General features: G+C 44.2%; 1 protein-coding gene and 1 long non-coding RNA gene across 3 annotated transcripts in view; one reads left to right on the top strand and one right to left on the bottom strand.

The window, feature by feature from the left end:
• ZNRF3 (zinc and ring finger 3) overlaps window positions 1-26366 on the top strand; it is a 150554-nt gene that overhangs the window by 92563 nt on the left and 31625 nt on the right. The window lies entirely within an intron of this gene.
• Window positions 19915-25044, bottom strand: LOC138915156 (uncharacterized). The gene is made up of 2 exons (XR_011420735.1): window positions 24885-25044; window positions 19915-23960 (listed from the first exon to the last, which is right to left on the bottom strand). It is a non-coding gene; the product is annotated as an uncharacterized lncRNA (long non-coding RNA).

The raw sequence follows: 26366 nt of genomic DNA, 5'->3' as shown, positions 1-26366 counted from the left end.
GCTGTCATCCCATTTAAAAGTACTAAAAAAGACTTTGTTTAGCCAAGAGGGACAGCATTGCCTCTGACTGCAGCATAAGATAGAAATAAATTTATTTTGGAAAGCCATCTGTCAATGATCCTAAAATATAACAGGTAACAGCCTCTTTTAAACTGGATCATTTTGTTATAGAGAAAGGTTTGGAGAAGGTTATTAGAATTTTGGTTGGAGGAAAGGTGGTATCTCCTAAGGATAGTGTTATTGTCTGAATGTTTTTTATATTCTCAGAAGCTACTATTCTAGATACTTTGGGGAGACAGCTGGGGGGAAAACAGTCTTGGTTCCTGACCTCTCATGGGATATTGGGAGATGCAGGCCAGAGAAGAGGTGGTTCTGATGCAGGCTGCTGGTGAAGGAGCCTTTCCCAGATTTGAAAATAGCCCAGCAGTGTCTCCTGAAAGACTTGTGGCCCAGGAGACCCTCATGGGTCTAATCTGTTTGTGATTTTTGTGTCCCGCTTGTCTTCTGAGTATCTTCTGAGACTTGTCGAGTTCTCTTGCTCTTTGATAGGGTGGAAAAAAACCCTCACTGGAGTTATTACCTGTTTGGTTCACAGTTCATGAAGTTGAATCAAGATGTTTTAGGTGGCCCAGGCCCTGATACTTCATCGTTTAAATGGTTGGCCAGAGCTGCTTTATGATGCTAGGAAAGCGGCGACCCCCTTGAGAATATTTTAGTGTTTTCATAGGAGAGATGCCAGCTACATCCAAAGGTTGGGAACAGTGCTTTCCTTGTAGATATTATGTTCCTAATATAATATTTTCTCCTGGACTTAAGCTGCTGCTATGCAGGGCTCAGCAGTTTGGCTAAGTTTGTTTTGCCCCAGTCTGGTGGGGCTCTGCCTTTGCATCTGTTGTGTCTATAAATGGGTTGCAACAGGGCTCCCCGGGATACCCTGTTGTTCTCCCATGGTTTGGTGGTGTTGAAGTCACTCAGAAAACCCAATTGTTTCCTCCACCACCTGGAACAACCCAATAGTGGTTTTACTTGAAGAGCTTTGTATGGTTTGGCCTGCTGGCCTGTGAAGCCGGGGGAATAAAAACCCTAGACATATATTGAATCATTAAGTAGTTCTTGGGTTTATTCGTTCACCAAATATTTATTGAATGCAGGGGCCCAGAAGCTAAGCATGTGGTTCTACCTGCTTGCAAGCAACAGACCCCCCATGTTTCTGTTTGGAGAGGCTGTGTGGCGGCCTGGCAGTATTTACACGTGGTTAGTTACTGAAATTTGGCTTAACACCTGAATAAAATCATTAGCAAAAATGCTTGGGCCAGACAAATCAAGACAGTTTCACGTTTGTTTAAAACCTTGGTTGGTACAGGAGGTGCAATGAGTCAGGCCTGCCTCTCTCTCTCTCCCTGCCTCCCTCCCTCCGCCTGTCTCGATACCTCTCTCTTTCTCTCTCATCTTCTTAAAGTGTAGTTCTCAGCTTCAATTTTATTAACTTTGCTAACTGTATTTTTTTTTTTTCTGAGCTCACAAGGGTAGTAGCAAGAGACTAGGGTAAAGAAAACAAAGTGATGCTCACTGGCAGCCTGATCTGTAGACAGCCTGGTTTTCTCTCTTTGCTCTTGGGGGCTATGGCAAGAAGGAGGCAGACGGTGGAGAGAGGCACGAAAGAAAGAAACTACAGCCAAGTCAACATCGAGGTGGGGGGAGGGACTCCTCTATATAGATGTTGAAACTTGTTCAAAATCATAGAAGGGAGGACTCTGTCAGGCCTTTGGAAAAGCCTGTGGGAGCACAGGGGAGGGCCAGACACAGACCCCTCTCCCTCCCCCGTCACCCACCCACCCACAGAAAGTGCCAGGGGGGTGAAACTTCGAAACAAGAGAGGAATGTCCTAAATTAAAAAAACATAAATGCCTCTCCAGGAGTTCAAATAAAGTTTCATTTTAAAAGCAAAAGACATAAACTCATCACCCTGGTTTATTACTGAGTGCTTTTGAACTCCTCAGAAAGGAACACTATAAACTCAGGGGAGAAAAATGATTTATGATCCCCTCCTTATAATCTTTTTGATTCTGTGGGAGGCAGGGCAGACAGTAGGATCAGCTAGGGAGGCAGAGTTGGGGTGAGGGTGAGCCCCCCCAGGAATGTGGCAGGCCAGGGCACCAGGCCAGGCCCTGCCTCACACCAGGCCCGGGGCAAATCTCAGCTTTCTGGGCCTCTCTTTTTCACTTCATGTGAAGAGGTTGATCTGGGCTCCTTGCTCTTCTAAGATTTTGAGCTTCTGTATCATATTTAAAATCTCCCCTTGATATTCTAGTTTGGGGAGATTCTAGTTGTAGCATTGAAAGATGGACTCTGTTACCTGTGACAGTCTAAGTCCTAGGAAATTAGAACAGACTAAAATTGACATTTCTGAGCAGCTTGCTTTTGAAAGTAAGTGTCTTAAACCCTCCCCAAAGTGCAGGAGTCTGTGTTTAGGCCCCAGGCATTTTAACCCTTCAATTCAAACAACATTTATTAAGAATCTTAGGGGACTGGTAAGAATTTTGAAAGTTGACTTAATACCTTCAGTTCCTATGGCCCATCCACCTCGTGGAGAATCTCATGGCAGAGAACACACAAGATGTGCTGGAGTTTCTAACAAAGCCCGTCTGGCTCACATTCCATAAATCTGCACGCCTACACCCCACATTGGAGTGGAGTCTTAGAGAGGGTTTTGAAAGACAAGATGATCAACAGGTTTGGACTTGGCTCTTTCTGGGACTTAGGAGGACCATCTGAGGAAGTTAATGAGAAGAAAAGGGGCCGGCCTGGTGGTGTAGCAGTTAAGTTTGAGCGCTCTACTTCAGTGGGCCAGGGTTCACTGGTTCGGATCCCGGGCATCAACCTACGTACCACTTACCAAGCCATACTGTGGCAAGCGTCCCACATATAAAGTGGAGGAAGAGGGGCACGGATGTTAGCTCAGGGCCAATCATCCTCAGCAAAAACCAGGAGGATTGGTGGCAGATGTTAGCTCCAGGCTAATCCTCTTCAAAAAAGAAAAGACAAGGAAGGAAGGGAATTTCAGTTCAGAGAGATCCAGCTTTGGCTGAGTGACCTCAGAAAGGTCACTTCAGTGCTTGAGCCCTTATTCTCCTCATTGGACCTCATGCTGCCTTTGTCATTGTGGTGGGGGTTCTGTGAGATGTTTGTGGAGCACGTAACACAAAGCCTGGCTCATGGTAAATGTGCAGTGAGAGTGTAAAAGCAGCCATCATGTTTTGGGTGCTCGCCAAGCACTAAGAGCTTTATATGCAGCGTCTCTTTTCATCGTCAGACTAACTCTGAGATGGTGTCCAGATTTCCATTTTACAATGAGGAAATCAAGCATCAGAGACATTCTCTACATAATCTAAGATGCACGGCTCCCAAGTGGCTGAACTGAGATCTCTGATAAAGACTGTTCTGCTCCCTCATCAGTGTTAGTTTCTTCTCCTTGCCTTCTTTTGCCTTCGCCAGTTTTCCTAGATAAAAACTGGATGCTACTCAGGCTTGGTTAGGACTGCTGGTTCCACTTAACAGAAACCCAGCTCAAGCTCCATTGAGCAGAAAGGGGAACGTGTTCTGAGGATCTTGGGTGACATCAGGGATGCCATGATGAGAGTGCTGCTGCAGGGCTCAACGCCAGCCTCCCCTCCCCAGGTCTTCTCTTCTGTGCATCTGCTTTATTCCCCTCTCTCTCTTCACCTACTTGGTGGGAGACACAGCACCCCCAATATCCCTGGGCCTGACATTCTTGGTTTCAAGCCTAAAAGATTCCAGAAAAAGGAGTCCATCTTGAATCAGGTGTTCACCCGTAGGTTGGTCAGCTGTGGTCTGGAGCTGGAAACTCTCCAGCATGTAGCTTCCCGCCCAGCCGTGTGTGGGGAGTGGAAGGAGGGTCTGCTGTCCAGCAGAAGGCTGGTGTGGGGGCAGCGCTCGGTTACCACGCCCTAAGCAGCCGCCTGCAGTCACCACGTCACGTATGCGATCCTAAGCTGGTGGGCGACACCCTCACTTTATCCCGAGCTGTCCAGAGAGGCTCTAGTTGGAAGGGGCTTCTCTGGCTCATGTGTACTATGAAGAGTCAGCTCCTCTTCTTGCCATGAACTGAGGACCAGTCCCTGACCCAGACAGTCATTGTTGAGAGTGAGGAGAAGCGATTCCACGTGGCTAGAGGGGTCAGTGGGTTTTACAAAAAGGGGTTATATGAGATAGGGTGAGATGGAGGAATAATCTCCAGGAACAGGGCAGAAAGAAAGGGAGCAAGAAGTTCTTCAAGGGGCATTGCAAGTTGCTGAGGAAGGAAGAGGTTTTCAGATTAAGGAGTTTGGTCTTCATCCCCTAGGAAGCTGAGAGCTACTGAAGGTTTCTGACAAAAATTTGAGTGCCCTAGGATCCGGCTTTGGGAATGTTCGGTTGGCCGTGTTGTCTAGGCTGGTTGGAGAGGGGAGGATCAGGTTACTCTTTGCTGGTGGGTGTTTCCGGGCCCAGACAACAGTTCTTTTAAAGCTTTGATGAGGCTCAAGCCAGTGACATTGCCGATGACACCTCGTGTTGGCCCTTAGATTTCCCCAGTCTCTTTGTCGGCCCTTTTTCTGTTTTTATGTTTAGGCAGATGTGAGACGTAGAGGCAGCATGGCCAACAGCGTGGAAGGGTAGAAAACTGCTCTGCTGCGAGGCAGGAGAGCTGGCCTGTGATCTCAGCTCTTCTGATAAGCAGTGGGAAACCCAGGGATGAGGGGTTGATGGAGAATAAAACCCTTACATCCCCTCCACCAGCCCACATCCAGCCCTCGGAGTGTCTTGGTAACTTCTTTGCAGAGAATCCTAGTAACCAAAGTGACTGGAAGACAGAAAACAGAGCCAGAGGAATTTTATTTTTTCAGAGTGGTTGGGGGAAGAGGGAGCATATAATGGTTAAGACTTCGGTTTAGACATCACACTAACCTTTTAAACCCCAGTTCCAACCATTTAATCTGTGTGCCCTGGGCCAGTCCCTTAACCCCTCTGCACGTTTCCACCTCCTTAGATGGGAACAGCATCCAAAGAAGATAGCGTGTGCCAAGTGTTGGTCATGGCACAACTGAAAGCAGTAAATAAAGTAGCAACTCTTATTGTCCATGTTCTCCTCCTTTCTGCCTCCCTCCCCTTTATCCTTCTGTTTCTTTTAGCACTCAAAGTGCTGTTACCTAAGTAGTCAGATCCGTGGAGACAAAGTAGAAAGGTAGTTGCCAGGGCCAGGGGGAGGGAAATAGAGAGTTAGTGTGTAATGGGCACAAAGTTTCCGTTGAGGAAGGTGAAAAAGTTCTGGAGATGGATGGTGGTGATGGTTGCACAACAGTGTGAATGTACTTAATGCCATTGAACCGAACACTTAAAAATGGTTAAAATGGGGGCTGGCCTGGTGGTGCAGCAGTTAAGTTCGTGCGTTCCACTTCTCGGTGGCCTGGGGTTCGCCGGTTCAGATCCTGGGTATGGACATGGCACCATTTGGCAAAAGCCATGCTGTGGTAGGCATCCCAAGTATAACGTGGAGGAAGATGGCTATGATGTTAGCTCAGGGCCAGTCTTCCTCAGCAAAAAGAGGAGGATTGGTAGTAGTTAGCTCAGGGCTAATCTTCCTCAAAAAAAAAAAAAAGGTTAAAATGGTAAATTTTATGTTATGTATATTTTCCTACAATAAAGAAAAAGTGGTATTACTTAAATCATTTTACAAAATATGGAATTTGATGACAGTAGGTATTAAAAAAATAATAATAAACATGTTTTTCGTGAAGTGATGGAGTGTAGTCCCAATAGAAATGATGACTACTTCTACTGAGTCTTGGTGGAAAGCAAACCCTTCGTCCTATAACAGGTGTTAGAGATGATCCGGGAGTGGTGAGGACAGAGACCAGATCCTCCTCTGCACATGAGGACCCCTGGAAAATTTCTTACTTATCTTTCAAAGAACAACTCCCAAAATAAAGAATTTGGGTAAAGGAAAAACTTACTATTATTTGTATCCTCTTTTCATGGCACAGTGACAAACAGGAAAATGCCACTAATTGCAGTCCAAAGATGTTTCAATTTCTTTACCAAATATTAACCAGAACCTCATATGTAACATAATGATAAGCAATGGTTGGCGCTTAAAGGAAGAAAAGGACCTGGGAATAATCCAGAAAGGGGACCATTGCCCCATCATGATGAATGGGTTTTGGTCTAATCTCTCTGAACTGGGGCTTGCTCTTCTGGGCATCGTCTCTCTGGTTTCTCTGGCCAAGGTCAAAGCTGGTAAAATCATGGCATAGGTATTAGTCTAGAACAGTGGTTCTCAAACTGTGGTCAGGGGACCCTTAGGGATCCTCAAGATCCTTCCCACGGAGACCCACAAGATCAGTTACTTTCATAATAACGCTAAAATGTCGCTTGTCTGTTTCCCTCTCTTTCTCACAAGTGTATGCTGGCATTTTCCAGAGGCATCATTTTGTGTGGTGACTTCTTTGCTGTGATGGCTAATGGAATATGTGCTTATCTGTTCTGTGCTTTAACGATTTCTCAGTTTTGATTCCCAATATGGTGAATATCAATAGATAGAACCCACAGAAACCAGAAGTTCTTTGGGGGTTCTTAATTTTTGGGAACGTAAAGGGAGACCAGAGATTTGAGTGCATCAGCCTAGCGCTGTGTCCCCACTGTAAGATCACCTCATAGAGCTTGGCTCAGGGAGAAATCCTGTGATAAAATTAGTGGAAATGAGTAGAAATGAGGGGACAATACAGGAAATAAAGGTGAACATGTTGTCATGAAGTTATTGTGTTCTGCAGTATTGGAGCCAAAAGAGTGTTGGTCCTGAAGTGTTAGTAATTTGACTAAAACCAATGGTTTGCTGTTTTCCACATTTAATAGCAAATAACCAAATGATTAATTTGAAGAATTTAGGTAAAAAAGATCTTAATGGTTTTGAGGCTTGCATTGGGATATAACCCTCAGCCCTGCCCTTCTAGAACAGGGCTTAACTGGATGGGCCTTTCCTTGAGGCAGGAACGTGTGGGACTTGGGTAATGCTGCAGACTTGTTTAAGAGGCAGGTAGGTGTGGAGGGGGCGGGGGGTAATTCTTCAGCCTGCCATTCTCCTTTGGGTCTCTGGTCACAGATGTGTGTTTCCTGGGATACCTGAGTGCCCTGCTCTGTAGGGCAAGTCCAGCTTAGCACTTCTGAGTGTGAGAGTCCCAGCTCAAGAGGGATGATGGGGCTGAAATCCTGGGGCCTGTCTTGCTGTGGGGAATGGGAGACGGTAGCTGACTGCATGTAGCAGTGTCTCAGAGGCAGCCGCTCCACATCACAGGCGTTGGCTTCCTCCAGTCAGGGAAGTGAATGTGGTATTTGCCACACACCTGAGCACAGGGTACTGTGATTAGAACTCATCGCTGTGGTATTCTTAGGAGCACCCTGTGCTTGGGACACTTAACTATGTCAGACCTTCCCAGGGCATGTTATCTTACTGTAGTGGTTCTCAGCCGGGGGTATTTTGTCCTCCCCCCATGCACCTCCCCCCTGGGGAAGTGGGTGGGGGTGGTACTCCTGGCATCTAGTGGGTAGAGGTCAGGGATACTGCTCAACATCCTGCAGTGCACACAGGACAGCCCCCCACAACGAAGAGTGATCTGGCCCCAAATGTCAATAGTGTCGCTATTGAGAAACCCTGTCTTACCATGACATGCAAGTTTTCTCTCCCTAAGAAGACCTTAAATTCCACTTCTTCCTCCTTCAATCCCTTCTCTGCCCCACTGCCCTCCAGTATAATGACAGGTTCATGGTGGTCTTTGTGGTATGTTCTGTTGAAGTGCGTGATCAGCATTAGAGCACGTTCGTGTTTCCATGTGAGGAGTACAGAGAGCCCAGATCTTGAAGCCATATGGGTGCAAAGGATAATCCTACTCTGGGAGTAGCTGGGTAACTTGGGGCCAGTTAACTTCTCTTTGCCTCCACTTCTCCATATCCCCCTCTGTAAATATAGTTGTGATGATTAAAAAAAATAGTGTACATCAAGTTCTTGGAATGTGTGAATACTCAACAAATATCAGTTCCCTCTTTTTTCTAAACATTCTCCTACCAAGCAGATGGAAGCCGTTTTTGTAAGGTGAGCTGAGGTGGGTTTCTTGTTGGAGAGGAAGTTTGGAAGGCTCTGCAGATTTATTTTAAGGAGCACTTGGGTAAATACCTCCCATATTTAGTTAAAAAGGAAAGCAAGAAAGGAACTTAGTGAAAGAAATCAGATCAGGAGGAAAAGATTGGCATGATATAAATGGAAAAAGGAAAAACTTGGGGAATACCACTTTTCTTCTAAGGTCATGTGTGTAATTTGAAAGTCACAGACTTTTAATTTGGTACTTTTCTTCCACACCTATATCTTCCAGGAACCTCTTGGTTAAAAGTCTATATTAAGCACAATACTTTTTTTTTTATTTTGCTAGATCCGAGACATTTTCAGCTATAAAAGGCTAACTGAAACCTTTAGTTGAAATCCACTGAGAGGCTTAAAGGAATTTTGAAGCTAGAGTGAGTGAATAGAACAAATAATGTGTCTGCCAACCTGAGGAGCACAGGCTGGTGAAGCTTGGCTCGCTACATTCCTTCTGGCCATGTCCCCTCCGATGGAACCAGGCTCTCAATAGAGCAAGGGCCACAAATGAGGCTGTCCTAGGAAACTAGGAATAGTGTGACAGGCCAGCAGAAAAGCCCATCAAAAATAGCTAATGACCTGTTTACTTTTGAGAGGCCACTTTGCAGTATGAAAGAAGTTAGAACCTAACATGTTGTTATGGTAATGTGCATAGCACCAGTCTCAAGTCGGGTCACCCGAATGTCTCATACCTGGAGACAAGCCCCAAACCCCATCTGCTGTCTGTTCTCAGACAGAGGGGCCTAGCATATGCCTGGCTACATGCATAAATTAACCCAAATAAGCCACAGTGGGCTGTCACATCGAGTGCGGTTGTGGCCATGTTCATGGGTATTTCAGATTTGGGGGGGCTGTCCCGACAGTGATGGCGTGTTGTTGGTTTACTATCTGCCAAGCCCCTAGAAAATCTGCGCACCAGGTTTGACCATTGCCCGTTTCAGAGCACTTGAGTCGCACCTGTGCAGGACAGCGCCACACCCCCAGCCTGGGCAGGCATTCCCACTGGCTGCAGAAGCAGGAGCACTGGGGATGTTGGCGGGATCCTGTCTGCTAGCTAACCTTGGTCACAAGACCATTGCAGACTACAGACAAATGCAATTTCTTTTCTTTATTCTGTCTTTTCCTTTCCAAAATGCATCTTATTTTATTTGGTAAAAGGTACCTTTCTGCTTTGGTGATCTTGTTTTCCAAATCAAACATTGGGTTGTGTGTTCTAACTAATGCTTTTTATGCTCTGAGTTTGAGGCAGTTTAAACAATTCCTTTGGGACACTGAAGTACTTTAAATTCTGCATCCTTTTTGCTAGTTATATAAATAATAAGAGTTTCAACACATTCCAGTTGTTCTAAGCACTACTGGATAAAATAAAATTCCAGTCAGCCTGAAGAACTTGGGCTAATTCTTGGGATGCATAAAGGCACTGGCCTTCACTATTACACATTAACCTACTGCTGATAGTTTCAAAATGTATCAACTCTTAAATGGACCTCAGAGAAAAGAATGTGGAATATGCAAGGAACTTTTGTTACCTTGGCTTGGTTTTCAGAAATCAAATTTTAAAGTGTTTAGCTTCAAAAGCTTTCTCTTTCATCTATTTATAAACATAGTAGGTTGGCTTTTTCAAATGTTATTTATAGTGTTTTTCCTTTTTTTTTAATGTTTCAGTTGATAGAATCTTAACATTTTTCATAAGCCTTAATTTTAAAGATATACTCAAAATTTATAGCATTAACTCATTTTACTATTTTTGTAACAAAAACTTTCTGGTCTCTTTGTTTTCTTTTTTGAAGTGTGTAAGCAGTATAATAATTTTTACCACCATTCTTATATTCCTTGTGCCAAGAATAGAGCTTAGTACATATAGCAGGCACTCAGTAAATATTTGTTGCTTGAAACAATTAATTATGGAGAATTTGAAAATAGAAGGGAAAAAGACACCTTTAATTCTACTCTCTTAACACAAGTCCTGTCGATTTTGGTTTATTCTCTTCCAGTCTTCTTCCCTGAGCCTGGTTTCTAATGTAATTATTATGAAGCTATAAACATCTATTCTGCCTTTTCAAAGTTAGTAATATATCCTAGTCATTTTACCAATTTGCTATTATTTTCATAATCTGTAATTTTAATGTCTTCATAACATGACAGTAGAATATACCAGGATTTAGTTGACCGTTCCTCAGAGTTCAATAATTAGATTGCTTCTGTTTTATTTTTAATCCTTACAAATAAACCAAACTGACATCTTTTTTTATGTAGGGTCGGCTTTTTGGGTGTTTTTCTCTTTGACTTATTCCCATATGGTAATATTCCAGGAGGAGATTGTAGATCAAAGGATATGAACTTTTTCTAATGACTGTTGACGCAAACAATTACAGATTACTTTCTAGGCAAGTTCCCTCAGTTTACCCTGCCACTAATGAAGTAAAAATGAACCATTTTTCACAGATACAATGATGCTAACATTGACCATTATCGTTATTATGTTTCTTTTACTAATATGAAAGGTAAAAATAGTATTTGATTGTTTTCATTTGCATTTCTTTGAATATTAAACTCTAAGCACTTTTCCAACTACTAGTTAAATTTCATCTCTTGGAATTGTCTATTCTGGTCCCTTGCTCATATATGGGTGGCTCTTACTGTAGATTTTTTTACAGTAATGTATTAAATCCTTGTCACTTGGAATCTTTTTTAACTGGCCCTTTTATTTACTTACTTTTGTTTGTTTGTTTAGCTTTTTTGGCATGGAGAAGTTTAAAATTTTTACTTGTCATCATTACTTCTTGATTTTTTCTATTGCTTCTAAACTTAATTATTTTATTCCCTCCAAGCTTAGAGTCGTTTTTGCCTTTTCTACTTTTTCTTGAATCACTGTTATTCTTTTAATATATTATATCTTTAAATCACTCAAAATTTATTTTGATATGTAGTATCAGGGAGTGGCTGAGTAGAGTCTCTCTCAGAGTTCTCCCAACACCTTTTAAGTCATTTCCTTCATTTTACATAGCTTCCTCCTTTTAAAAAATAATATATTGCATTCTACTGAATTCTATAGTAGGATCAGATCCTGCATTATCTCCTGTCAAATAATTTCTGTATCCCTTTGTGGGCCAGTACCACACTGTTTTAATTTTTGTTGTTTTAAAAGGTATTTCCAGAGCTAAGTGAAATATGCTTGTGAACACATTTAAAAGAATTCATCGTAAATCGACAAAGCAAATGCCTGCTTGTGCTGTTCTCTAAACCAGGGAGTCCTAATTAATCCTCATCCTCTCCCATCCAGTGCATCGTATCCCTGCGCCAACTCTGTCAGCATGGGCAATTGCTGTCAGAATCTGTGTCCATTATCATAATTGCCATATTCAAGTTTCACTCCATTCCAGCATGCACACATAATTTTTGTTAGGAAATGTATACTGGTTGGTTAAAACCAACTACAAAACTGATTTCAACTTCAGGTTGCCTAAGATGGTTTCACCACCAAAACTTACCTACCCATTTCTCTTGTGGAAACGTGCTTTTAGATAGTTGGACTCCGTACAGAAACAGAACAGAAGTGATGGATCAGATTGTTCCCACACAAAGGCTTATTCGTTTTTTGAAGTGTACGGTGGTTTTTAGTGTGTTCATAGAATTGTACCGTCATCACCACGATCATTTTAGTGTTTTAATATTCTTTATGTATTATAGATACAAGTCCCTTATCAGAAAAATGGACATTTTCATCACACCCTTACCCTTCACCAGTCATCTCCTCTTCGTCCTGGACACTTCATATAAATGGAGTCATGCAGTATGTGGTCTTTTATATCTGGTTTCTTTTGCTTAGCATGATGTTTTCAAGGTTCATCCACGTTGCAGCGTGTGTCAGTCCTTCATTTCTTTTTATTGCCGAATAATATTCTATTGTATGTTGTTTGTTGCTTGTTTGTTTATTTATCAGTTGATTGACATTTAGATTGTTTCCACTTTTTAGTTATTAAGAATAATGTTCCCGTGAACATTTGTGTACAAGATTTTGTATGGATATAGGTTTTCATTTCTCTTGGGTAAATAACTAAGAGTAGAATTGCTGGGTCATATGGTAACTCTATGTTTAACCTTTTGAGGAACTGCCAGACTGTTTTCCAAAGTGGCCACACATTTGACATTACCATCAGCAGTGTATGATTTCTCCACATCCTAACCAACACTTGTCATTATCTGTCTTTAGAGCCAGCGTAGTGGGTATAAACTGGTATCTCATTGTGGTTTTGATTTGCCTTTCCCTGATGGCTAATGATGTTGAGCATCTTTTCATGTGCTTGTTGAAAGTTTATATATCTTCTTTGGAGAAATATCTATTCAGATCCTTTGCCCATTTTTGAATTGGTAATTTATCTTTTTGTGGGGGGGAGGTAGAGTAAGGAAGATTGTCCCTGAGCTAACATCTGTTGCCAATCTTCCTCTTTTTTGCTTGAGGAAGATTGTCCCTAATTAACACATCTGTGCTAATTTTCCTCTACTTTGTATGTGGGACACCAGCACCCCATGGCTTGATGAGGGATGTGTAGGTTCATACCAATGATCTGAACCTGTGAACCCTGGGCCACCAAAGCGGAGCGTGTGAACTTAACCACTACGCCCCTGGATCAGCCCCTGTAATTTATCTTTTTATTATTGAGTTGTAAGAGTTCTTTATACATCCTAGATACATGTCCCTCAACAGGTATATGATTTGCAAATGTTTCCTCCCGTTCTGCATGTTTTCTTTTCACTTTCTTGATGGTGTCCTTTGCAGCACAAAAGGTTTTTTTTAAAGATTTTATTTTTCCTTTTTCTCCCAAAGCCCCCCGGTACATAGTTGTGTATTTTTAGTTGTGGGTCCTTGTAGTTGTGGCCTGTGGGATGCCGCCTCAGCATGGCTTGATGAGCAGTGCCATGTCCTTGCCCAGGATTCGAACCGGCGAAACCCTGGGCCGCTGAAGCAGAGTGTGTGAACTTAACCACTTGGCCACAGGGCCGGCTCCCAGCACAAAAGTTTTAAATTTTGACGAAGTCCAGTTGATCTATTGTTTCTTTGGTTTCTTATGCTTTTGGTGTCATAGCTAAGAAACCATTGGAAGGCTCTTCTTTCACTGAGAGCTGCTAGTTGTCCTTACTGTGGTATTTCACACGGTCATATACTTAAGGCCCTTCTGGGATTTGTAATAAAGAATTTACTCTCTTTCCCTCCAGAAGCTTAAAGTTAACAGAGGGCCAGGGAGCATTAGTCTCTATTGCTCGTTCCTGCCTTGACTTGCCTTCCCAGATCCCTTGATTTCACCTGGGACATCTGAGCCACAGCAGTCTCCACACGTCCTGTGGCAGGAGGAGATCACAAGACGTGCCAGCGGTCAGGACTCCTTCAGTTCCAGCTCAGTAGCTCAATGGCTGGGTTAAAAATATGGAAAGACAGCAGAACTACTGCCCAGCCTCCTCCTTTTTTTAGTTAATGATGGTTCTGAGAGAGACTGGCCTGCCACTTCCTAGAATCCCAGCAAATGCCCATGAATGTGGATGCTCCTTCTGACCAGCTTTAGGGACCTGATGCTTATGGGCTTAAGGTTACATCCTGTCAGGTCTAAATAGGGAAGACAAGACAGTCTATCAAAGGAAAGGGGAGAGCGGTGCCGTTTTTGAAATGCTACAGGAAGGATGTAGGAGAGTGACAGCTGTCAGTCAGGCTCCCACCTCTGCTATGCTTTTACTACGTTTGAAAAGATAACAGCGCAAAGGACCCATTTTAAAATATTCAAAATCTGGAAAATGTTTCCAACATAATTTTTCTCTTAAAGGTTTGCCGATGAGCTCCAGACTGAAAATAATTCTCCTAACTGATGCCCAGGCCCTTGTTCTCAGAAGGGGGTGTAGGTGTCTTTGGGGGTGAGGGTCATTGACTAGGATGCTGTGCTCCTAAGAAAAGCACCAACAGGCAGTGCAGGGACCTTCCATCGAGTTCTACCCATAAACCACAGCCTGTCTGGAAGGTCTGACTTTAGGCCACTCAGCCTTGGCAAGTGTGTGTTTCACAAAGCGCCTGGCGGAAACTGGAGCTGACAGACAGGCGCACGCGGCCAGGGAGACGATTGTGCAGTGGCTTCACACTTACTAGACCCAAGACTGTTTTCCCGAGTTGTTTTTCATGATGCCAGAAGCACAGAGAAGAGAAAATAATTTTGTTTTGTTTTGTTTTAAACATTGGCGCTGAGCTACCATCTGTTGCCAATGTTTTTTTCCTTCTTCTTCTCCCCAAATCTCCCCAGTACATAGTTGTATATTCTAGTTGTAGGTCCTTCTAGTTCTGCTGTGTGGGACGCCACCTCCGCATGGCCTGATGAGCGGTGCTACGTCTGCAGGATCTGAACCGGCGAAACCCAGGGCTGCCAAAGCAGAGCACGCGAACTTAACCCCTCTGCCACAGGGCCAGCCCCGAAAAGAAGTTCTTTTGCAGTTATTTCTGGGTCACTTATATCTGAAATTCATCTAAACTGCAAATACTGTTTGTTGTTTAAGCACCCCATTTTTCCTGTGATACCGTCTTCGGTCCTTTTGCTGATATGATAGTGCAGTTGGCTTTTATATCATGATTTTGCTAAAAAATAAATAAACAAATGCAGTTGGCTGCCACACAGAATTTTTACTTGGCCTGGAAATGGATTGTTCCTTAAAGGTCAAAATAGAATCAGTTTGTTTTGTTTGCAAAAGGATTACATATAGAATGGCTTTCAACTATCCACACTGCCCTGCAACCCTCTCCTCCAAAAAAGGGACCAATGCAGTATACACACACCCGTCTCCTAAGAAGCGGTTGTATTATATAAAGCTGTATCTCGTACGAGGCTCCCACCCTGTTTATCCCTCTGTGCTGTTGTCTTCTTTGCTTAGGTCAGGCTCCCCTCTATGAATAAGAGAAAATAAGAAAATTGCCTGTTTTAGGCAGTGCAGGTGTGTTTCAGAGATTTAGAGTTAAGAAGTCAAGTAAATATTTTGGCAGCCCAACAAAGGTAAGAAAGGGAGCGCACCTAATGGGCTTCTCAAATTACAGGCCTGTCCAAACACTGCCCTCCTCAAGAGACGCTGGTCAGGGCCGAAGCCTGCCCTGCTGGGCGGTGGCAGCGAGGCCTGGCTGAGAAGTGGGCTCGCTTTTCTCACTGGTCCTGGCACTGTGCCCTATCGGATGGACACTGTTGGACTTTGATTCAGTCCCACTCGAGAGAGAAGATACTCATCAGTAAGTGGGAGATCTTTCCTCCTTAACAGATTCTAATCATGTCGCTTCCTCTTCCTTGCTGAAAAAATCCCAGCTAGCTTTTTCTCCCTCTTTTAAATTGGAGACTTGAAGAAACAGGGCACAGTGTCTCAGATAACTTTTTCAGTGTAACTTCATCCATCTCGAGGGTTGGGAGGCGGACAGCTGTGAAAGAGGACCCGGAAGCAGCATGTCGCAGGGCCACTAATCTTTTGGGCTCAGGATCTGGGCATCCGAGTGCAGCCCAGTCTAGGTGACTTCTCTCCGTTGCCTGGATTAAGAACAGAGACGTCCCAGAGGGAGGGAGCTCTGACCTGCCAGTGGCGTGTCTCTGTTCAAGCTGTGCTTTGTGTCTCTTCTAACAGAAAGGCAGACATAAAAGCTGCCTCTCTTCCTTGCCCTCCCCCAGTGGATCACCTTGGCAGGGCCTCATCCAAGGAGGGCAAGCTGGCGGGCAGGGAGGAGGGAGGAGGGTGGCGGCTGCACTGGCGGCTCCTTTGATCACCTCCCTCCCAGTTCCAGGCCCTGCCGCCAACGGGCCAGCTAAAGGCCCAGCTCTACTGATCTGATGAGGTGCTGAATAGGACCCGAGGGGCAATGACGGGAGCAAGAAGAAAGCCTTGGGCATGAAAAGGAAACCCCGTGAACCTGCTCAGCTTCATTGGCCAGATTTTCCTACCAGGGAGCCGCTCAGTTCCTGCCAGCCCCGGCTGCCTGCCCCTCACCCCAGCCCCTCCTGTCTCTGCTTTTCAGACCCTATGTGTGTTTTGTGTTTGAATCACGGCTGCTCTCCCTGGTTCTCAGGCTGGGAACCCACTGCGCCTGTTTCCATGGTCACTGGGAAGCTCTTAGCGCCATGTGCTTCAAAGGGAACCTTTCCCCTCCCAGCACTCTCTGCTGCCTGCCCCAGGCGGCCGCACAATAAGGCTCCTCCAAGCCAGGCCTCTAACCCTTGCTTGCCAGGAGAAGAACCTTGCCTTTGCCGAGTGAGGCTGTGCAACCTCACAGAAACACCCCTCGGCAGAACGTGTGGATGTGCACACAGGGTTGGCCCATGGAAGTGCACACACTATGTATGGCACATGAGTCTCACATGCCCCCTTGTAGATTTGGATGGGATGTAGAGATTATAGGTTGGTGAGAGCATTTGGGAGCCTTTCTGAAATTGAAGAAAAGAGCAAAGCTTAAGCCCCTTATAGCAAAAGAGATTGCCTCATTTGAGATAAGAGTTGGATTGGGAAAGGCAGTGGGACCCGGAGGCTATGTGGGACTTTCTCAGCTGCTGTCTTTTGGCCAGCAGTGAATGGAATCGAGGCAGGTGGTGCTGGCTTCCTGTCCCCTGAGCTGAGGTAGTAAGGATAGTATGTGCTCACTCCTCCAGGGCCACAGATGCCTGAGCATTCACCCACTGGGTTTGAAGTTTGGTTTTGCTTGTTTGTTGAATAATGCAGAGGAATGAAGCCTCTCATACCTGACTGGAGAGGAAGAATCAGTGGTTTAATGATCTTGGAGGGCTGCTCCACGATGGTGCTGGAATGAAAAGGCAAATGTCCTCTGAAGAGCTTACATCTTAGATGCCAAGCCTGCCCCCCTCTTTCCTAGTCTCTTCAAGACATGTGCCTGCCACCTAAAGAGCCAAAATAAATCATGTCACCGTTTATTTCTGCATATCAAGTTAGATAAAGAATCTTGGAAGAGTCATCTCAGAATATGGAATGAGGAAGCCATCACTTCCAGAGAGAGCACACACAGGCAGTCAACAAACTCCAGACTCTACAGCTGTGATCCATTGCTCTGAAACGTGTGGGTTTTATGTCTTTTCTTACTCCCCAATGTCAAGCCTGTCTAACTTGGACATAGCTCTTCAAGGCTGAGTGAATGGGTATCATTTTCTTTCTTCGTGTTCTGGGGACAGACCTTAATGGGAAGGGGCATGGGATGGCCTGGGCCTCTTTCACGTCCATGCAGGTGGCGAGTACATTGGTGATGGCTCTTGAATTGAGAGTCTTCAGAAGAAGGTTACTGGTTTTTCATCAGTTACACCAACAACTCTCCTTGTTGGCAGCTTTAATAGAAGGATTAGGGAAGTTGCATGTCTCTCACCACTCAAAATTGATTCTCCAATTCAGTTCTGTTGTTTGTCCAAGTTCTGTGGTTGTGATAATCTAGGTAGCCAATTAATCTGTTTTGTTAACCAAGAAAGTTTACTCACTTGTTGCACTAGGGTTTGTAATTTAAGGTCCAGATGTTTACAGGATGTTAAGTTCACCTGATGTCTCAGAACTACAGCTCTCCAGACACTCCTTTGCCCTAGTTGCCCTGGTTCCTTGATGTTAAGCAAGCAGCTGTGGAGTGTCCACAGTGCTCCCCGACCCTTCTAGGCACTGCAGGGCCATCATGAGGAGAGAATCAGGACGGACTCCTTCAGGTCTTAGACATCCCGTTCTCGTGAAAGTCTTTCTGCATCAGTCATGTGATAACAGGGAAGGGTTCACAGAGGAGATGAAACTCAACTTTCAAGAACGGATGGGTTTGGGGTAAGGAAGGGATAGAGGGGGAAATTCCAGGAGTGATGCCAGCAGGAGCAGAAGTAATGCATGGCATGTCCTAGGGCCAGTCAGAAAGAGCAACTGGACTGGGCCTCATGGTTTTAGCGGTCACAAGATCCTCTTGATAGGGAAGGCATTTCCACTGAGTGTATCGAGAGGTGTGCAAAAGAGGAGGGTGCGGTGGAGGGGAGGGGACTGGGTTTCCAGCAGAAGGAACAGGATGTGCTTAGGCCTAGAAATAGATTGCCCGTTTAGACGTTTCTATGATAGTGCTATTCTATGGCAATTTAAGTAAAAGAGAGGAATAAAACTTAATGTATTAGAGACCTTAAAGTGTAAAATCAGAGAGAATTTTGACATGCATGAACTAAAGTGGTACTGGTAGAACTTCCCAGTCCACATAAAATCCAGCACGGCTCTAATTTCCCATCTCTGTGGCGCTGACTCCTTTTACCCTGAATCTTCCCTCTCTCTAGATTGTGGTTCAATATATATAAATAGAAGTTACCATTTTAAGCATTTTTAAGTGTACAATTCTGTGGCATTAAGTGTATTTACATTGTTGTGCAACCATCACCCCCATCCATCTCTAGAACTTTTTCCTCTTTTCCAACTGGAACTCTGTACCCTTTAAATGCTAACTCCTCATCTCCATTGCCCCAAGCCCCTGGCAGCCACCATTCTACTTTCCATCTATGAACTTGACTACTCTAGGTACCTCATATAAGTGGAATCGTATAATATTTGTCATTTTCTATGCTTTTCACTTAGCATAATGTCTTCAAGTTTCAACCATGTTGTAGCATGTATTAGAATTTCCTTCCTTTTTATGGTTGAATAATATTCTGTTGTATGTATATACCACATTTGTTTATGCATTCATTCAAAGATGGACATTTGGTTTCTTTCCACCTTTTGGCTGTCGTGAACAACTATGAACACAAGTATACAAATACCTCTTCAAGACCCTACTTTCAATCCATTTAGGTACCCAGAAGTGGAATTGCTGAATCATATGGTAATTCTATGCTCAATTCTTTGAGGAATCACCATATCATTTTTCACAACAGTTGCACCATTTTACATTCCCACCAGCAAAATGTACAAGGGTTTCAGTTTCTCCACATCTGATCGATACTTCTTGTTTTCTGGGTTTGGGGGTTTTCTTTAAAATTTTATCTTAAGGGGTGTGAGGTGGTTTCTCATTGTGGTTTTGAGTTGTATTTTCCTAATGATTGATGATGTTGAGCATCTTTTCATGTGCTTATTGGCTATTTATATATCTGCTTTGGAGAAGGACTGTTCAAGTCCTTTGCTGAATTTTAAATGGAGTTGTTTGGTTTTTTTGTTGTTGAGCTGTAGTTCTTTATACATTCTGTATATTAATCCCTTATCCAATAAATGATTTACAAATATCTTCTCCCATTCCGTGGGTCCCTTTTCAGTCTGTTGATAGTATCCTTTGATTTTTTGTTTTTTTTTAAGATTGGCACCTGAGGTAACATCTGTTGCCAGTCTCTTTTTTTCTTCTTCTTCTTCTCCCCAAAACCAGCCCTCAGTACATAGTTGTATATTTTAGTTGTGTGTCCTTCTAGTTGTGCTATGTGGGACACCGCTTCAGCATAGCCTGATGAGTGGTGCCGTGTCCACGCCCAGGATCTGAACCAGCGAAACCCTGGGCTGCTGAAGCAGAGCACGCAAACTTAACCATTCGGTCACAGGGCTGGCCCCGTATCCTTTGATTAAAACAGAAGTTCTTAATCTTGATGAAGTCCAATTTCTCTATTTTTTTCTTTCATTGCCTATGCTTTTGATGTCTCTTCTCTTTTCTGTGTTTGCTCCTTAATTCATCTTCACCTAACATCTTTTTACACATAGAAGGTTATACAAACATATATTACTGCTCAGTCTTGGTTTATAATTTACTGTTGTACTGAAAATTCCAAAAAGGAAGAGAAATCTTGCTTCCTGGGCCAGGCTCTTTGGGACTCAATATGTTAGAAGATGTGCTGTTGTGGATACAAAGAATGATAAGGAACTGCACAGAAGGTGCCCTAGGCTGGCCACAGGGGTCCAGCAAGCTGGCTACACTATTCTGTGGTCAACCTCTTGCAAATGGGGAGCTCCTGTCCGCCTCCATGGCCAGCTGCCACCAGCCCCACGGTGTGAATGGCGAGGAAGTGGGGACTGGCGGCTGGCTGGACTCCAGGATGCAGCCTTTGCTGGCAGAGAACCAAGGCGGAGGGGGAAAAACACTCTTGTGTATGAGAGAAATAATGCTAGCTCCAAAACCTATAATTCCCAAGTTTAAAAAAAAAAAAAGATTTTTCAACCAAACTGTGCTTTTATCTTTGGATTTTGAATGGGAGATTGTTCACACAGCTAAGCTGGCTGCAGAAGCCAGGCCAGTTAAAACAATATGCAAGCAGCTCTCCTCCAAGTAACCAAAAACTGTTGGCTCAAAGGAGCCTGAACTGAGGAACCAACCTGCTGGGAGACGTTTTCCAAGTAACTCCAAGCAACGGCCTGAATGTAAATCCTCCTGCTGGGGAATGGCACTTTGGCAAATGAAGACCCTAATTAGGGATGGAAGGGTTTCTATTTTGTTTTTCTTTAATCCTTACCCTGGGGCCTTTGCAGGGCCGCCATGTCTCTGCTTGTGTGCAAAGAAATTTCCAGCTTCTCTTTGTAACAAGATCCTCTTTTGGGAAAGAAGCAACAAGCCGACAATGTGGGCCCACCACAGCCAGGGGACCCTGCCACCAGCCTAACCCAAAACAAAGAGCTTGGTCTGGGCCCAAGAGGCTGGGTCACCTGGATTGGCCGGTCGTTTGAAGTTGTTGGCCAAGTTGGATCTCGTGCTGCCCCCCACCCCATGAGACACTCAAATCCATGCTTAGACTGCAAGTGAAGTCTGTTAAGTCCCGAAGAAGAGGAGTGTGAACAAAATGCAAAGCAGAAGGGAGAACCGCAGCTCTGAGGCGCCAAGGCCAAGGGCGAATTTGAACCGGGTGGCAGGACCGTCTTAATCTCTTCAGGCTTCCCCATGATTCTTTGTCTGTTTGATCTAGGTAGTAAAGCCGAAGAGCTGTGCTCTTTTTCAAATTGATCACCTCTTAGTTCTCAAAACATCCAGCAGGATCACATGTGTGGAAAACCTGCACGTAGCACTTTTGTTTTGCTCTGGGTACGTCGTCTGCTCACTCGGGTACCCTCAGGGGCTTAGAACTGATGATCTTGCCCATTTCAATTTCTCTTTGGTCCTAGAAAGGCCAATGAGCGGTGCCATCTGGGCCCAAAGTATTGGGCTGTTAGTAAATTACGGAACCAATTTTAGACAATTCTGGATAACTAAAATAAGGAGGAGTGTTATGCCTTTTCAGCCTTTCAGGGTAGTTATTCTTCTCTGAGGCATCCATCATCCTTCACAAGCGGTGTGTGGGAAGGGTGCATGAGAATTTTGTGTGCCTGAGTATTTTATGCACCAGTGAGGGCTATTAACTTATTTGTCATTAAGTTCACTGCTTAATACAAAATGCTTGTGCCTAAATGACTTCAAAAATTTGTGAGGGGAAAATTTTTGAGTCAAATACAGGAAGGATGCTTCACCTGATCAGCTGCTCCATGCCGAGGCCCGGGCTGGGCTCTGTCCAGATAGAGTCTTTTTTAATATTCACAGCTCCATGAGCCGATTGATACTCTACTTTAAGATGAATACACTGAGTCTCAGGGGAAGAGACGTGCTTGCAGCTACCACACATGGCACTGTCCAGGCCCCAAGTTAACTGCAGGCCTTCAGATCTTTCTAGGCCACTTCAAATCCTCTTTGCACACCAGTTCTGTCCTTTGAATTAGGAGTTGAGTCTACCAAAGGTGTTCGTTCCATCTCTACGTATGTAAACGGACAGACCGACAGATTCCTAAGCAACAGTCTACCCCCTCATCGGTGCCTGGTGTTGCCAAAGAGCCACCCATTCCTGGTTGTCACGTGCTAGACGGATGTGTTCACTGCATTTATTTCCCAGAAGTCCTCAGCTTGCTCATACTGTCTAAAGTTAGGTTTCAGGGAATCCCAAGATGTTTCTCTTTCAGCTCTATGCTTGTGGTCAGGCCGCTGCAGCTTGTTGGAGAAAAATGGCCCGATCTGTTTGCTGCCTGGCAAAATGATAGAGCAGAGTGTCGCTTCAGTGCTAGTAACTGTCCCTATTCCAGCTTCTCATTCTCGGTTTAATTTTCGGTGGAGCTTGTAGGAACTACTTGAAAGTCATTGGGAAACAGGTAGATCCAGAAATGAAAAGAAAACTGAGTTTTTAGATGCCACATTGATTGTTTTAAAAAGAGAAGACAAAACCTCACCACTATGTCCTTGATTTTTTCTGTGGCTCTTTGGGAAGTGTGGCGCTTAAATGGTAGAATGTGGTAGCAACTTTACTCTTGTTGTTATAGAAAAATCTCTGCCAAGTTACACTCATAGGTAAATCAAACTGAAAGGACTAGGGATCTGATAATTTGCATGTCAACTTGCACTTGTACTTAATGAGTAGCTTGGACCATTGCCTGCTAAACTTGTTATGACAGTGGTTCTTGACTCAGATGTCAAGAACTGACTTCTGTCACAGATCTTTAGGTTGCTTATGTAGGCTGTAAACATGATGATACGGAGTAGATTGAACAATACTGGATTTATGGCCATGCTGCTTCACTGCATTAGCGTGAGGAGCTGGGTGGGAGGGCCCAGGGGCCTGGGTTAGAGTGGGCACCATTCGCTAACATAAGCAGCCATGAACATCACAGAATATTGGTGGTAGTCTTTCCCAGGACAGCCTGGCATTGTTAAGAATGTTAAAAATATCTCCATGCTCAGAAAAAAACAGTGCAAAAGTCTTAGTAGTCTTAACATTGTTCCTGAAATATCTTTCCCCTGTATTTTTCCTTCTGCCCTGGTCATTTCCATGTTAGCATAAAGTCACAAAGACATCCCAAGTGCTGCTGTGACAACAGTGAGGATCCCAGCCAAAATCTTGCCCCCAGAAAGAGTTGAAAAACGTCACTCTAATTACCACCATTGTTTTTCTTGCTTTTGGATCATGCCCCTCCACCCTTTTTAAATTGCCTTTGTTTTTGTTTTTTTGAACAAGACGATTAATAGTGGTGGCATCTTTGATATCCTTCAGTCGTTGGAAGTCATTGTTGATGCCCTGCATGCCCATAGCCGTTTCCTCAGTAGCAGTAGCCCCTTGGCCTGCTTGAGGTGTAAGGCAAGCTTGGGTGATGTGATTCTTGCTGTATATGTGATCCCTGAGCCTAGGGCAGTTCAGCAGCAGCACTGCACAGAAGCCAGGGTGGGGACAAGAACTTGCACACCATCTTTCCGCAACTCCCTTGTTTGACAGGAAGCAAAGATGCCCTGAGCCCCCAGCTGTGCTGAAAGGATGCACTGACTTGACTCTGACTCCCTTTTGTAGCTCAGTGCAGAAGAACAGGCTCCATCTTTGGAATTCATTTGTACATTCCTTAAGTACCTGCTATATCCCAGGTCGTGTGCTAGACGTTGCTCATACAGTGGTGACTCAAACAGACAGGTCCCCTGCCCTCGTGGGGCTCACAGTCAGTAGAAGGGATGCAGAGACAACCAGCAAGTACACACATACACGTAACAGACTGACTGCAGATTATGATGCGCGTCACAAGACCAATAACCGGGTGAGAGGGTGAGTCGGGGGCCTCTCAGCATAGACTGCCTTGAGCTGAGAGACCAGAGTAAAGGTTCCTGGAAGAAAAGAGGGAGACATTTCTGCACCCCTTACCACAGCAGACCTTGCCTACCTCTGCGCATCTACCAGCTCCGTCATCTGGTCCTCAGCATATCTGCCGTGTGAGATGTGCTCTCTAATTTCCTGTTATTCTTGTCATTTTCTAACCATCAAATGGCACTTGGCAACCGTCTAAGTCCTATCTGTTAAGTAAGAAAACAAGGACACTTAAGTCTTGGAGAAAGTTAACTGCTTATTTTAGGTATTGTTAAATATTATCTACTTGACTATTTTGTGACAGCTGCTTTTAAACCCTCTGAAAGTTGTATAATATGCTGCGTGATGTAAAAGGATGTATATGCAAAATCTTTATTCTGATAATTGCTTAAAACTTACCATTTGGTGGGGTTTTTTTTAATGCTTAGTTAACCTAGGAAATCTAAAGTTTAATAGAAAGTGGGGTTTGCTGTATTGCTTTGGGTTAATGTCCTGCCTTCCAGACTTCTTTTCCTCTCCCAGTGGCTTTAAGAAGGGAAGAAGGAAAGGGAAAAACAACACTGATTAAAACTAAAATTGGCTTAGCTGATGAGGGTTGCATCTTATACTCCGAACTAAATAATGTTGCAAGAGGTCGACTGATCGTTACTAAATGATGCCTCTGGTACTGGCAAAGGTCATTGTCACAGTTCATGCAGAGCTTCCCAGTGCATTGACCCCATGTTCTCATGAAAATCCACAGACCAGACCAACGAAATGTCCCCTCAGTGCATGATAGGTGCATTTGCGAAGGTGTAGTGCTATTTGATCACCTGAGGAAGATGATAGTGTGCAGACAGCTTGTAATGAGTTAGAGAACTTTCTCTTCAGAAAAAAGTGAATGGGAAAACAAGGCTTTGCTAGGGCAAGGGGTGGGAGCTCTAGCAAATAAAAGGTTATACTAGAACCCACTTCCTTTGTTTGTTCTGCTAAGTAAAGTCTTGCTCACACTGAATAATTATAGTAGGAAAAGCCTGAATGAGGCCGTCCTTTCACTTGTTCAATGAAGGTTAATTTAAGGGACTTAAATTTAAGGGTTAATTTAGTGAGACTTGAGATAAAGCTTGAATTTAGGGATTTTTGCAAATTACCTGTTAGAGGCGATGGAAACAGAAGTGTATTTGTTTCTTAATATGTGAGTGACCTCTTAGTATTTGAGTGATTATTGATTAACCAAGGAGTTTCAAATGAGATGTTTTCATATTCTGATGTAAAGAACTTGCCCCGGCTGAGTGAGTGCTGGCTTATGTTGGTAGCTGTTAGCAGAGCTGGGCTGCTGTATCTCAGAGCATTGTGACCTCGGTTGAATCAACTTCCTGCCCATGCGAAGCTCCCCACTGCATCCCAGGGCTTGTGCCCAGTGGGGCAGTAACACCACCTCGGCAACGTGTTTTCATCCAAGAGACTTGAAATGGGAAAGAAAAGTAACACTTACCTAGAAAGAAAGGTGGTCTGATCTCTATATTCTAGATATACTGAGAAAGTAGCCCTTTGCCCCCACAAAATGATCTTTGGGGCATAGCTGGTAAGTGGCAGAGACAGACTTGGCCTGCCTCCAGAGCCCACTCATTAACTTCCATTCCTAAAGGTGGGATGTTGAGCAGGCAGAGATCTGTGGGTTTGCTAAAGGCCAGAGATGTGAGGCATTGGCCACTCTGGGCACACCTGCACAGTGTTTTAAGTATAAATTAATTGTCAGCACTTCAGTTGGAAGATTTGATATAAAAATCCACATTTCTACCTTCTCTTGAAAAATCGGAAGGTATGGCAACGCTGGGGCCCCATCCCTTCTGGTAAAGGTAGCCTGAGCTGTGTGGAAGCTGCCCCCATCAGACAAGTGTGCACTGTCCAGTCTGCTACAGTCCCTACCACAGACTACAGCAGCATATCCATTGACATCAGTCTTATACCTGGCCCCAGCGGGCAGTTGGGTCTGTGACCTCCATTGTATGACTTTAAACTGCTGAAGAAAGACCATCAAGGTTGTCTGTGGAACATTTAGTGAAACAAGTGTGAACACAGACCAATATTTTCTGATGGTCAAACAATAGATATGAAGAAGGATCCAAGGTGAGTTGGAATAGCAGACTTCTTTTGTGCCTCTGATTTACGTCAAGCACTGTAAGACTAATGTACAGTGATCATATCATTTGTCATCCAAGCTGGGACACTTTTGAGAATGGAAGGGAATGCCATTATTCATTACGGTGCAAAAGCAAATATAAACCAGGGCTGTCCCGGGCATGCTAGGGACAGGACATATGGCCATCCTAGGCCTATGCAACATGAAAACAGGAAGCTTATATTCCATCACCGAGGATGAGTGAACTAAAGGTTTATAAGAAAGAGTCACACAGTGGCTAGAGAGATGGTTCTGGAAAAACTGGGCAAGGCTTTGCAGAGAAAGGAGGCTTTTAGGTGGGTCCTTGAGCATGAGAAGGGCTTTGAGAGGTAGAGAAGGATCCAGGAGCACAGTTGAGGTAAAGGGAATAACCTATGCAAGAAGGTGTTTGCACACCCTAATTTTCCAGAAATGGGGGAACTGTGTGGCTGGGGCACACAGTGCTTGGAGG

Source organism: Equus caballus, chromosome 8, assembly GCF_041296265.1.
Source record: "Equus caballus isolate H_3958 breed thoroughbred chromosome 8, TB-T2T, whole genome shotgun sequence".
NCBI classification, from domain to species: Eukaryota; Metazoa; Chordata; class Mammalia; order Perissodactyla; family Equidae; genus Equus; species Equus caballus.
This window is presented reverse-complemented; position numbering and strand designations above follow the sequence as displayed.